The 14,336-nt window shown below is 36.0% G+C and overlaps 1 protein-coding gene across 6 annotated transcripts in view; it reads left to right on the top strand.

Moving 5' to 3' along the window:
- WDR33 (WD repeat domain 33) overlaps positions 1 to 14,336 on the top strand; it is a 71,334-nt gene that overhangs the window by 26,803 nt on the left and 30,195 nt on the right. The gene's annotated exons all lie outside the window — the stretch shown is intronic.

Genomic DNA, 14,336 nt, shown 5'->3' with positions numbered 1-14,336 from the left:
CACCATCAGGTCTTTAGTCTAAACAGTTGCAGTGAAGTTAATGCTAGGACTCATGTAAACAGTCCCTATTTCTGTAAGAACATACACATTATGGCTTTTAATAATGTTAATTACATCTAGTGAAAAAATGCATGTAGTAAAACCTTGATGTCCCTTTATTTCTATTGAGAAATTAATGTTATCAATGATTTGACCGGGGGCTGTGAATCTCTCAGGATTGGGTCTGTGCTAATGTGTCTGAGAATATTTTGGGTAGATAATTAGTAAACACATGATTCCTTAATTATAATTTTCTCAGCGTGAAATCATGCATCAGGAGGCTACAAACACATTTCAATGTTGTCAGTTCCACTGTCCGTCCTTCTCCTTCCTTTCAGTCACACACACAAAATCCAGTAGAAATGTGTGCTTGGGAGGACTGTAAGGTTTTCATTCTGAAATCTAAATGAGTATATGTTCCCAGGATTTCAAAGGCTGCCTGGCTTAAATAGGTCTTTTGAGGAGGATGACACTATGCTTCAGAGAGCTGGGTAGAAACCCAGGATTTGATAAGACATTTTTATAGATAAGGTTTTTTTCTATTTTCTGGCTGTAAAATAGAGTAGTACACTAAATGATCTTCCAGCCAACATGGTAGATTTGGCAAAAGATTTTTCTTATCCTAGCTTGAACAGTTAAAAGCAATAATGATTCTTTTACGTTCTGTTTGGATTTAAAATTTGCCATTTATAACAAGTAATTTCTTACTAGTACGTGATTTACTCTAAGAAAAGTCTTTTGCCTGTCTTTAATAACATTGTTCTGCCTGGAATTTCCTGTTCAGGCATAATACTGGTGCAAAAAATCTTCACCTATAAAATAACACGTGTGCCTGTACATGAATGCAGAAGTCACAGCAGTCATGGTAAACTTATTTTTCATCTGCACACAAGTTCTGAAAAAGTGTCTCCGTAGCTAGTCATATAGAAATAACTGGACAATTTTTTTCTCCCTCCCCTCCCCTCCCCTCCCCTCCCCTCCCCTCCCCTCCCCTCCCCTCCCCTCCCCTCCCCTCCCCTCCCCTCCCCTCCCCTCCCCTCCCCTCCCCTCCCCTCCCCTCCCCTCCCCTCCCCTCCCCTCCCCTCCCCTCCCCTCCCCTCCCCTCCCCTCCCCTCCCCGTTTCTGGATCTTCATTAGCAAATAAAATACCATGAAGTGTCTTTAGTTGTTTAAATCTATTGCATGGTTTGTATATTCTGCACTTTCTGCCTGAAAGTGAAGGATCTCTTTAAAGTTTTTGACATCCGATTCCTCAGTCAAAAAGCAAATCAAATCCTGTACTTAAATTTAGAGATGTGTTCAGTAGTTAAAAGGAACCTGAGAACCAGAACTACATCTTCCGTTTGTCCTTTGCTTTTAAACATACTTAGTAGCTAGCTCTTAGGCTTTGAAGCAGGTAGCTTCTAAACCTGTTACCTTTTTCTGGAATGTAATTGAACTCTACCTTGGATAATTAAAAAAAAAAATAAAAATATTGATGTTTCTGTTTCCATCTTTCTTCCCTTTAAGTGAGGTTTTTCTTTTGTCTTCCTTGTCTCAGTAGGGAGGCAAAACCCAGCAAATTCAAGAAATGCACCTGTGTTGATACTGTGTTTCTTGTAAGGAGATGTAGTGTTTAAATCTTCTTTTTTTTGTGGGGGCTTCCTTCTTTGTACTGTTAGGGTTTCAGGTATATCTGATAAAGTCTCTTAGTCTACTGATGCATCCTTACATGAATGAATATTAGAAGGATTTTTCCTCGGAACAAAAGCCCAAGATGAGATGAGACATGGCTGATATTGGCACCAACCATATCAACCTAGTGAAGGAAAGTCCTTGAATTTTTGAACTTAAAGATCAGTTGTTTTGAAATGCTAGTATCACATCAGTTAAACCTCCTCTTTGTTGGAGGGTTTTAGTATGCCAGCTTAGGTTGCGGGTCTCTGATCTTTGTGAATCTTCATTGCCAAAGCAAAGTTTGGGATGGGGGAAGAGGGATAAGTTGCAGCTAAGTCTTTTGAGGTACAGTTGTGCTCTAAATGGCTGTGCATCAAAATTTTCATGCATTTTAGACATAAGAAATGTTAAGAAACTCACTGTGATGTTAATAGTGAATCTGTGAGGGTTTTTTTTTTTTCTTCACAAAGAGTTCAGATCGCTTGCACAATCAGTGATGCAGGAGCCCTTTTGTTCTGTATGTGTTGTGCCAGCCCTAATGCTGCTGCTTTGGGGTTGTATGCACAGAGGCTTCTTTTTACAGTCTCATTCACTTTTTCATCTCATTAGGAAACCTGTTCTTGAGATTGAGTTATAAATATTGTATACAATTTCCAGCTTCATAAATGGAAGTTATCATGAAAAATTTATTTTCCTAGTGTCTTTCTCTGCACTTTTTCCAAAGTAATGCCAAGGATTTGGAGTGTGAATACATATACACTTTCCTGAGCTCATAGATGATGTCAGTGATTACTGCTTGTTAGGGTAGTGGGTATAACCTATGTTAGATGGGAAGAATCAAATCTCTCCTTGCTTGAGGCTACTAAAAAATATTCAGGTGTAGTCTAGCAAGTCCATTTTATTCCTGAATATGACTTTCAAGGCTACAGCATCTTGGTTTTCTCTGTATAGGAAACTTTATTAGAGGTAGACTTTGTTAAAATAGCTAATTCTATTTGTGTTAAATGTAAAAATCCATATGAGAATTGAGAAACTTCCTGCTATTTTGACTTATATCAAGTTCCTATTTGTGAAGTGTTCTCTGTTGGACAAAAATTTTATTTTGATCAACTATACTTGAGGTCCTTGGTTTCTGTGATTGAAAGGTGGCGTTTAGGAGGTAGCTTCATGATGCCTTTGCTCCCTAAAACAATGCCAGGAGAATTAGATGGTATTGAAGACTGCTCTTGGAGCTGGTTGCGTCTGATACGCCTTAAAAGCATTTGGTTTATATTGCAGTTCAGTTCTGAGTAATGTCAAAGTACAACATACTAAGTCTTAGAGTTCTGATTCTCATCTAGAATCTAGTGTTTTAAAAATTCTGAGAAGTTAATAACTAAGAATATATAGAATTGGAAAAGAATGAGTAAAAGAGATCATGAGAGATGAGCCACAACATCATGCTATGAAAAAAGTTATGCCAGACACTTCTGTCAACGCTTTTCATGAGACAAGAATGAAGAGGCACTGTGCAAGAATGAGATTATTTCAGATTCAATTTTGAAATCTCTTTTCTTCTCTGAAAATTGTCCTGAATCTGAAAGTTATATAATCTCTTATGTTGAGTCCGAGGGCAAATTTTACACTAAAAAGGCTAGTATTTGTAAAAAATCTGTTTTGTTAAGCTTGGAGGAATATTGAGAAACCCTCGTGTTTCACAGGACAGCCAGCTCTTAGTGCTGCTGAAATACATGATACTTCCTTAAGGTGTTTTATGCTTGCATCATTAGGATTTCTTGCTTCTGCTTCCTTTTGTGTGTTTGTTAACTGGAAGGAGTAGGTAAATACTGAACTAGGTGAAACCTTTTTTATGGTTTGTTTGTATACATACTTCAGTGGTGAGAACTTTACTTCCATTTGTTGTGACTACATATAGAAGTTAACATAATATGGCACAATACTCTGCATAGTGGTCAGGATTCACCTACAGTTAGAACTGTTGATGCAGCAGTGAGCTTTGTCCTTGAGCCCTGCTCATAGTTGTTGAGAAATTAAAACGTTATTTTAAACAGATTATGTTGATAGTAATGAAAAAAATCCCGAACTACAGAGGCATTCAAATACTGATGCTAAGATAATACCAGTCTTCCTTTCTTGGCACAAGTGTAATTGTTGAAAAGGATGCAGGTTGTGTGCATTAAGGGTGGTGGCTTCCTGGTATCTGCTGACCAGTATTTGTCATATCAAAGGTTCTCAACTGAAACAAAACCATCTGGAGTTAGTCTTATGCAAGTTAGGTTAGTAATTCGTCTTCTCTGATAAAATCTTACACGGATAAATACTCAGAATTTGACTTTTTTTTTTATGGAATCTCTCATCTGACATGCCATTTCCTACTAGAGTGTAACTACAGAAATATGCTATTTCAGAATAAATGGTACAAGTTTTCAAAAAAGTAAAAACCACAATTCCCCGGTGAAAATAATCCATGTCAGTCCTTAGAAACTTGCCTTGCAGGCTTCTTGACTCCACTTTCCTTTTGTGTGTGGATTAAACAGATCTCCTTTGCCCTTTCCCTTTCCCTCTGTACTAAAAGCTTTTGTGTATGTAGGTAAGCACAGACTTTGCAAAGCATTTGATATTTTCTTTTGCATCTTTTCAACTCTACGTACTCAAATTATTTCCTATTATAGTACATTTAGCTCTGAGCAATATTCTGGCTTTAGTAGTGAGACACTCTGCGTCAAGTTTTATCATATGAATAACATTGTAGTTCTCATACTTAAGATTACACATTCACATAGACAGCCAGGCACTGGGAGCTGAGGAGATAGCTTGCAAATGTTTTCCCTAAAATGTGGCAGTATGGTTTTTTTTCTCTTCCATACCTGCCTGGCCTTACATTCTCATGAGAAAGCTGGTCCTGCTCATCATACGTTGCATTTGTAGGAAGACACAGAGTCAAAAGAGAAACTGGGGAATGTGCTGAATGGGATTGTATAGCAGATCAGGAGAAAGGGATAAATAAGAATCCTGAAAAAAATTTGGTGAAAGGTGGCTGGAAATGAGAAGGATGGCAAATGGGAGGAAAGTGTGGAGGCTGTGTCAGTATAAAAAACTTAATAAAACAACAGCTGGTGTAAGGACAGCTGGTGTAAGGATTGAGAAAGATAATGGCAGTGTGAGCAAGGAGATGAGAATGAGGTGGTGGAAACTAACAGAAGTTATGCTCCTGGCACTGTGGGGATAAATCAGGGTAAACTCAGTTGCTGGAGCAGCCAGAGAAGAGGCTGGGTTTTTTTCATGGTTGCATGACACACTTAGACACAAGTGGACAGTATATAATGTACCAAGAGTGTCTGTATATATACTATAATGTGTGTGTGGAAATGTGTAATAATAGTACCCATATACATACACAGATTCTCCCCCTCCCCCAATCTCTCAAATTATGTTCTGTCTCATGACTCTTACAGACTCAAGTTGATGAGTTTGAGTAGAGTTAGGGACACATTCTCTGTTCATTCAGAAGATGAGTATGGAGTGCTATTTTAGTGAGTGAATGATGCCATCAATCCTACTGTAACTAGGAGAAAGCTGTCTCTACCAGCTGATTAAAAATCCTTATGCTTTTTAATAGTCCCTAAGAAGTAATGTGGATTTTTTTTCTTTTTTTTCTTCTTCCAAGTTTTGTTGATTTAGTAGCTCTAAAACAGAAATACCTAATAGTTGCTCTTCAGACCTAAGGCTAGCTCTGGATTGCTTCAGTTGAGAATATAATAAAGGCACATGCGTGCTGCATGCTTCTGCAAAAAGTGGTTGATTAGATTAAACATGCAAATATGTAATCAACATTTATTTTCAAAGTACGGTGCCAGAACTTTCCAAGTGACTGATACTCATTTCACAGTGAAAATACAAACTGTCATTTAATTTTGCTACTTACAGATAAAGGCTTTTTGTTGAAAACAAAACACTTTTCAAGGGAAGACATTTTGATTTTTACTGTTGGAAGTGTATGTGTGTATTGCAGGTGAAGTAGCTGTCTTGGTAGTTTTATAAATTCCTATTTTATAGAGGAAAGAATACTCACAGGTGGGTTTTTTTGAAAATTGAAAAATGGGCTGTTAAATGTCTTGGCTTCAAAGAAGCACAGCTGTAAGCATCAGAAGTACAGCTATATAGAAGTAAACTACAACTTTTCTAAATATTTTTATCTTCTAAAAAGTTTCACAGACTAAGTTTAACATTTCTCCCATCCCAGACAGCTTGGATTACTGTTTGTAATTATTATCTCAGTGGAAGCATCTGATCTTTCTAGTTCTGCAAGACATTATTTTGATACATTACACAATTTGTCAAGTTCTGGCTTATGTTGAACAATTTAAAGCATGGCTTAGTTACTTTTTTTTTTAAATGCAGTATTTTCTTAATATTTGTCATATTGCGTATAAATTGATTTTGCTCCAATAAAGATATGTAGGTAGGTAGAGCTATTCCAGATATACCTACAGTCACATAAAGAAGTGGTCGTATCACTTCAGTATAATTTTCTGGTGTAGACATGGCAAGGACTGCAAGTATCTTACATATATTGTCTTTGAAGACAGAAAGTTATCTTTAACTGTTTTTGACCGTTCATAGAAATTGTGTGTGGACCTTTTTGCTCACCAAAATAAGCTTTTAAAGGGAACTTATCATAGCCATTTAAATATAAAATAGTTTAGTTTATGTAGTTTCTTTAATTAGAAACTATTTAAATAGTTTCTCTGACCTGAGAAACTGAAAGTTACCTATAACATGACTGGAATAGGTGCTTCTACTAAGTCCCCAAGATCTCAGAGATAAACTTAAAATTTCCATTCAGGAAAGTTGAGGAATGTTCCCTTGGCTGCTAAAAACTGGGAAAGACAATATCTTTTAGTAAAAAGCGCACCCAGCTTTCTGGTGTGTGCTGGCAGATGCATATTTTCTACTCTTATGTGCAATAGCTTTTTTTCTTTGCCTTTTTATTTAGAATGATGGAGCATGAAAATATTTTAAATGTTATATTAAAATCTTACTTTTTCAACTTCCATCACATTAAAAAACCTTCCTCTAAAAAGAGTCATAACACCTGATAAATTAGTAGCTTAACTGTGTAGCTTTCTAGCCCTCAAAGAAAGAGTAGGATGAATTGATGAAAAAATGTAGCTCAGGATCGAGTCTATTATTACTATTATTATATGTTAGGGAAAATCAAGTCCAAATATTTATACAATACTTTTACATTTGAACTTATATTTATAGCTGACCTTTTTCTCTCTTCTCCAAGCTGATCCTATTCTGCTTTATTTTTCTGTGTGTGTTAAGATTTAGAGAAGGAGTAGATCTGGTAAATATTTATCATCCTCAGATTGAGAATTTGCATAGTAAGACTTTAACATTCTTCCTTGCTTAACACAAGGCCTAATGGTCATTAAGAACTATTTTTTTATCGAAGGTTGAGGTTCCTCCTAGCTTTATAATCAGTACACTTAAGGATTAAAAAAATCTGAGTATCTTCTTTCAATTCAATGAAGAGCTGAGTCCCCCACCACCAGCTTTCCATGGGAGAAACTTGTCCTGAGATGGGGCATAGAGTTTCAGATGAAACTAAGACATTTTCCTTTGAAAAGAGAATTTTCATGATTCTTTCATATTTGGAGATGCATAGCACAAATTGATGAATAAGTGGTATTCACAGGTAAGTAATTTCCCACTTAAGTGCAAGTCTAATGGAAATCCCCAGAATTTTGAGTTCAAACTCATTTGATGTTCCAGGTATGTTGCCATTAGAAAAATAAATATTAAGGTAAAGTTAAAAGTTCTAAAAAAGAAAATATTTTAGTCTATATCTTTCTGTAGTCCAGTGGAAAACACATTTAAAATATCATTTTTAGTGGGGAGATGGAGGGTAAAATTTTCAGTTGGAGTGGTGGGTTTTCTTGGTTTTGGTTTTTTTTAGCTGTTCACTTACTAGTGTGGTAGAAGAGTATGAGAGTTTTGCTTAATTTTAGATATTGTGCAGTCTCTGTTCTTGGAGGTTTTCAACATAAAACTGGATAAATCCATGAGCAACCTGGTCTGTCTGACCCAATAGCTTTGAGCAGGAGGTTGAACAAGAGTCTTCTGAGGTTCCTTCCAACCTGACTTACCCTGTGATCTTATGATACTGAATTCCCCTGTTTTGCCAAAGGGTAAACAAAGGAACAAAAAACCTAGTGATTTAATTTTTAGTTACCTTCAGCTGTACACCAGCATGTATGATTTAAGGAACCAACCTTCAAAAGACTGTATCAAAAATTCTTTCTTTTTTTTAACTTGTTTTTCTTCAAGCTTTTAACATGCTTGAGGAAGTGCATGTTATCTATTTGGATTGGAAGGATTTCTTAATGTTTAGTGGAACTTTTTCCAGAGATGGTAAACGCTTGGTCGTTCCATACCAGTGACTAATAGTGTGTTCAACTTAGTCATTACTGAAGTTTAAGTAGTTGCTTAGAGTCCTCCTACAAGCAATGAAAATATCTTGTAAATAAGATGTTATAGCATGCTGTCAGTGTCTTCGAAGCTCCTTCTGATTATGTAGTAACAGTGAGGTAAAAAAGTACCTCTCTCTATATAGGTATACATATATAATGCAATTGTTATATATGCATATATAACTTCAGTCTCTATAAGTATATGGCCTTTATAATGGTACCCAGTGGCACATTTTATAGACTTAATATTAGTTTGCTACTTCTTGTTTGTTTCAAAATTGTGCAGTCCTGAAATAGATTGTGCAGGTAGTGTTGTAAAGCTCTAAAGCACATGCGCAATTAAAATAGATTGAAAGTGTTTGCTTTAAAAGAAAAAAGTAATTTAGGTAACTGCTTTACTTCCTTAAACTGAAACAGCCTAGGTTTGTCCATGTGCTTTGTTATTACTGTTCTTGAAGGTGCATTTCTCTGGAGCATGTTTCCAAGTTATCCAAAGGAGCTGTAAGTAGACCTGGTGTGTTTGCAAACATCAGCCATTATGTCTAGATGGAATGGGTGTTAGAGATTTTTTTCTTTCTTTCAAGCAGAAGCTGGTCTACATAATGTATTTCATTGTTCATGCCCACACCAATCCCAGGTTTTGCCTGACCTTTATGTCTAAACCCAAATTATGTAATTAACTTTCAAGTTTAAGCATATTAACAGAAGACTGCACAATATTAAATATAATTTTGAGACTGTGATTATCTTAAAAAAATTAAAATGAAAATAGAGGGTGCTGTATCTTGAAACATGCTACTTTTCAAGCACTTGAAAAGTCCAAACCAGGTTTATTCTGGTGTTTCTACTACAGCTGAGTTTTGAAAGGAATACCAACACATTTTAAAAACTGTAGACAAAATTCCCCCTTCTGAATTGTAATTAAATCAGCAGCAAGGAACAGTTGCACATGGAAAATACTACCTGGACAGCTATCAAGCATACTTGTATATAGCATAGTTACAAGATCTAAAAATTGTTAGCAAGATCTCTCTGTTTTCTAAAGGTTGACTAGGTCTGCAGCTTGATATGGTGCAGTGTGTTACTGCTTGCTGTTTGTGCCTGGTGAAGAAGAATCCTGCCTTTTCTTTACATCCGCCTTCTGTGCTTTCTTATCCGTGCATAATTTGTAGGCAGAAATAATGTTTTTAATTAGACCAGTGTTGTTCGGGTTTTTTGTTTGTTTGTTTGTTTTTAAAGCCACACCAACCTGTCGTAAGGATGCAAACTTGCTTATTTTAGGTCAGCTGACATAGTTGGATAATAAGATGTCTTTTCCCTACAGATATTGCTTTAGCTCTTAAATCCTCAAACAGCAACGACTCTTTGTTGCTTCCCTAGCAGGAACTCCACCTACTTAAAATGAATGTATAAGGTGTTTTCTCTTTGTCAATACGTATATTCTCAAAATCATTATTCTCTTGGCTAGTTTGCTAAATCTAGTGGTTAGGAATATCAATAATGTTGATGAATATGGATTTCTGTGGATCACTGCTCTCCTGTTGGAAGTCCCTGTTCTCCAGAGACTTACAAGTAAGCATATGGTATTAAGACTAGGAACGTAAAAAACTAACTTCACTCAGACAATTCTTTTATTACATTAAATTGGTTTATATGCTGCAGTTGTACTCTGGAGATCTTTGGGCAAAGGTAGGTTCTCTCTTTCACACTATTCCCAGCTTATCAGGAATATCCTTTGTTTCCAAAGGAGTGGAGAAAAAAAATGATCATTCTAATCACCTACAAAAGCATGCTAGATTTGTCATTTCTGTAGTATGTATTGCATTTGCTGACAGTTTCAAACAGGGCTTTTAAAAAAATGCGACCAGACATTTTAATGCTAGTATTAAACTTTAGAATTTCTGCGTTCACATTATGAAACTGGAATGGTGGAGGCTTTAAATAGGAGGTGCAATCCTGCCGGCCATTTTTGTGGAGCGATAACTACTGCTTCCTGTCGGGGGGGGGGGGGGGGGGGGGGGGCGGGGAATCCTGCTTGCTCAAAGGCTTCTTCACATGCTGCGTGCTTCTCTCCCACTTTGCCATTTTCTTTTCCCTGCATCACGGAATTCTTCAAGGGCTATACAGTCTTTCTCCCTAAGAGCACTTACTGTGTATGTTTCAGTCTACAATTTCACCGTAAGTCTGGATGGGAATATTGGCAGTTAAGTCTGTCTGTGTTTTGCACAGTGGTTGAAGTTCCATTAGTTTCTGCAGAACTCTGTCCTATCAGGTATCATTACTGCAACATATGCAGCAAGCCATCGCACTTTACTGAAATTCAAAGAAGGTTCTATATAATGGTGTTTTAGTCCACAGAAATTATTTACCAGAAATACCAGGAGTTATTTTTTAACCCATTACACAATATTGTATTGACCAAATTAATAACTTTTGTTCCAACAGAATGTTGGTTTTTTAATAAGTTTTTAAACTTTTTTGCAAGATGTCAAAATGCAAGTAAGGAGTAGGTATGAGACAAGTTTTCCTGAAAAATACTTAGAAGCAGCAATTACCACAAGTAACTAACAAACATAGTAGTGGTATTTGAAAATGGAACAATTGAGGGAATTTTAATTAGAAGTTAATTTTAATTTGAAGTGCCATATTAAAAATCTTAGAAATTAATGTTGCATTTACTAGACATTAAGAGTATCAGAGTATCTTTCCTTATGTGTCTGCTCTTTGGCATCCTTGCACAGAAAGGAGGACTCAAGCTCAGGAGTGAAAAGCGAATTAATTTTTCAGTTTATTACAGTCCATGGCTTTTTGGTACCAGTTACTGTGAACGGGACATCTGCATGGTAGCAGCCGGTAACCCTGCTGATTAGGTAACATTCTACTGACCAGATGTTGTGTGATAATTCTAGTTCCAATCAGTCTGAATAAACTACCTGGTAGTGAAAGGTGGTAAATTGCACTAATCTTCTAGAAAATCAGTCCCTCACAAAAAAAAGTTTCTCTTCATTAATGTGGTAGCAGAAAAGACTTTGTAAAACTATATGATAGATAAATCAGGGTTTTCTTTAAAAACTACTATAACTTTTGTAAAAGTTTACTTGTTTGTACGTGATAGCAGGAATAACGGGGTTTACTGCTTATTTTGCCATAGAATGTATCTGATATGCATACTGCATCTCACTGTAGACGTCATGTGAAAGAACTTAAAATTCCTAGTGTTTTTCTATTCTGTGAAAAGTGCATTGATACAAAGGCACAACCAGCCTCATTGATGTGCCATCTTGAGGAGATTAGGACACTGCTGATGGAGTACAAATGATTAATGCCCAGTCTCCAATAGATGAAGAATATGTTATTCTTAAAGCCAGGTGTTTCTCGGCCTGCCGTACCTTTTTCTCCAATGTAGTGCTTGTGTCGCAGTTGATCACATTCATGACACATTGACGCTTGTAAAACTGCATCTTGTAGCAGCAGATAATTCACAAGGGAATATGTATTCCAAAAATAGAGACTAGTCTAATGAAGGTGTATTTTGTGTACTAAAGCAATAACTGTATTTTAACTTGCACTGAAAATAAACTGTTGACATGGGATTATACCTGTAAAAGCTTCCTTTTTTGTTGTTAACTTTTTAAGGTTAAAAATGCACTTTGCTCCCCAATACAGGGTTGCTGTATTAACAGAAATATTAAAACCCAAAATGTAAATTTGGCAGAACTGTTATCTTGCATCATTTTGCCAACAAATATATTTTTGTTTTTTTCAGTTTCCTCAGTAGGTTACTTCAGTAGCAATGGCATGCTCTTACATAGCCTTTTCTGAAACAGAAATTATGCCATCTTCTTTCATGAACGTCATCTTTTTTTGGTCTCTGCTTCTGTTAGTATTTGAATGAGCCTTATATATGGAGATTTATCTGTGCAAGTGAAGAGGAGACTTTACTACCTCCCACACAGTTGCTGGCTCAATTTACCAGTAATGTTATTTTACAGAAGATTTCTAAAGTCCAACTTCCTAGAAGAGAAATACTGCAGTTTTCCATTCCTCAGCTTAGCTATTTCTACACAGCACAGACAGCACTGTAAAAGGTGTTTTATTTGAAGAGCACAGATTAGTTCCACTCAAGGGTCAAGATAGCAACCTTTTACTGGTGATGACTTTTCCCTCACTATTTATGTGCCTAACCTACTTTGTTCTTCCTGTTATTTTGTGAAAGTATGCCATTTTCCCAAGAGCACTACTTTTAGCTTCTGTCTCCTATCTCTGTAGTTTCATATATGGACCGAGTTTATTGTTATTATGTGGACTGGTTTGTACATTTCTGAGACTGGAAAGATATTTTGTATTTCCTTTCTTTTGGTGTGTGTAAGACTAAAAACTTTAAAAGCTGCTACAGAAAGCACTGAGAGAAATGTAAAGATTCCTTAGGAAAGAGCTTTCTGAATCATAGCTGCCCAGTAAACACTTGTTCTCTTTTGACTTCTGTTTGGAATTGATGATCTAGTTGGCATTTTCTTTTGGTGGTTTGAGCCCACATTTTTTACACAGCTGCAGGTTATTTGCGTGATTGAAGTTTAGCAGGTATCTTTTTTTGGTGTTTTCATATAACAAATGCTCCAGAAAAACCCAGAAAAAAAAACCAACCATAGATAACTTGTTTATATTTTCAACTTTTATTTCCACAACAGTAATAACTAAAATCTCGAGTATTAATATTACTGCTTTTGTGCTAGTCTTGTAACAAAGAAGACTGAGTTAAAATACTGCGGGCAAGATCGTTTCAGAAAAAATTAAGTTTCTTTTTTCTCATTTTCTTATTGCTGAGGAGATGGTCTGAATTGTCTTTCTCTGCTATGCATGCACTTATGCATAGATGGATGTTCTCTGACTTGGATTCTTTTGTCCATGTCATTTGGCTTTTTATGTATTTTCTAGAATTTTGGCTTTATGAATTTTCTAGAATTTTGTATAAACTTTTAAAAAACTTTCTTGTAGAGTTCAAAAAGTATTTCAGACTAACTTTTTTTTCCCTGGAGGTGTAAGGTTTTTGACTACCAAAGTTTCTGTATATCCTTTAATTGGAAAATTTTCATTTTGAAATGTTAGACAATGTCTCTGGTACCAACATGGAGAGTTATGTAATAACATCCAGGAGTTATTTGGTCCAGGTGTAGATGTGGCATTTGAATTGAATATTTTTCTGTTTCTAGGGAGAAAATTTTCCAGCTCTAACCAACATTTTTTTTTCCATGAAAGTTCCACTTAATTCATGAGAATGTACACTGCAGTTATAATTACATTATGCTCTTACGATACTTTCCTGCAAACCTCTGCATCATTCCTTTATGCTTATTTTGGAAATTTGTAGCATGCTACTGAGTGCATGTACCTGTAGATTCAAATACAAATTCAGTCATAGACTACTTCACAGAGGGAAACACCACACTTAAATGCCAGTGTAATATTAGTATCTTGTCTGATTTTTTTTTTTTTATTCCTTTGAAGTCAGATCTAACTGGTAGTCATTTCAAGAAGCACAGGGTTCAAAGAAGTGTATTCAGTCTATCCATAACATGGTGTGGTGGGATCTGTTTACTTCTTGTATCCTCTATTCTGATTTTGAAAGGACAGTCCCTTAATATGTTGTCATAGGAAACCTGTTTCACACCTACTTTTTTTTACGTGAAGAAGAAATAGTTTTTTTTTTCCTACACTTTAAATCAAATACCATTTGTTTTGTTCACGTCTACTTGTGACATTAGTAATTGCATCTAAGAACAGCATTTTCCATGAATTCTTACCAGTACTTTTTGTTTGGAACCCCACTTAAACTGGTGATGGGCCCCTTTGCCTTTCTTCTTCTCATAACCATGTGTGTCATCTTCTACGTGTTCTGCATATTTTTTTTCCCCTGGTTTTGATATATCTGAGTTATTTAAGTACTCTTTGGATTGTTTGATCCCATTTCTTCCTGTTGACATCTCTCCCTTTCTTTGTTAGGTTTTCTTGCACAAAATCCCTGGTAAGTTCTCAACACCATCTTTTTTCCTGTCTCTCTGTTCGATCACATGTGAAGAGGTTTACTATTTGATCCATTCATGTGCTTGTGGAATTTAAAATGATACATGGGGATGCATGGTATTTTAAAGAGCTTCATAAATA

The sequence above is a fragment of the Haliaeetus albicilla genome, chromosome 9 (assembly GCF_947461875.1).
Source record: "Haliaeetus albicilla chromosome 9, bHalAlb1.1, whole genome shotgun sequence".
NCBI classification, from domain to species: Eukaryota; Metazoa; Chordata; class Aves; order Accipitriformes; family Accipitridae; genus Haliaeetus; species Haliaeetus albicilla.
Note: the sequence above shows the minus strand (reverse complement) of the source record. Positions and strands in the feature narration are given on the sequence as shown.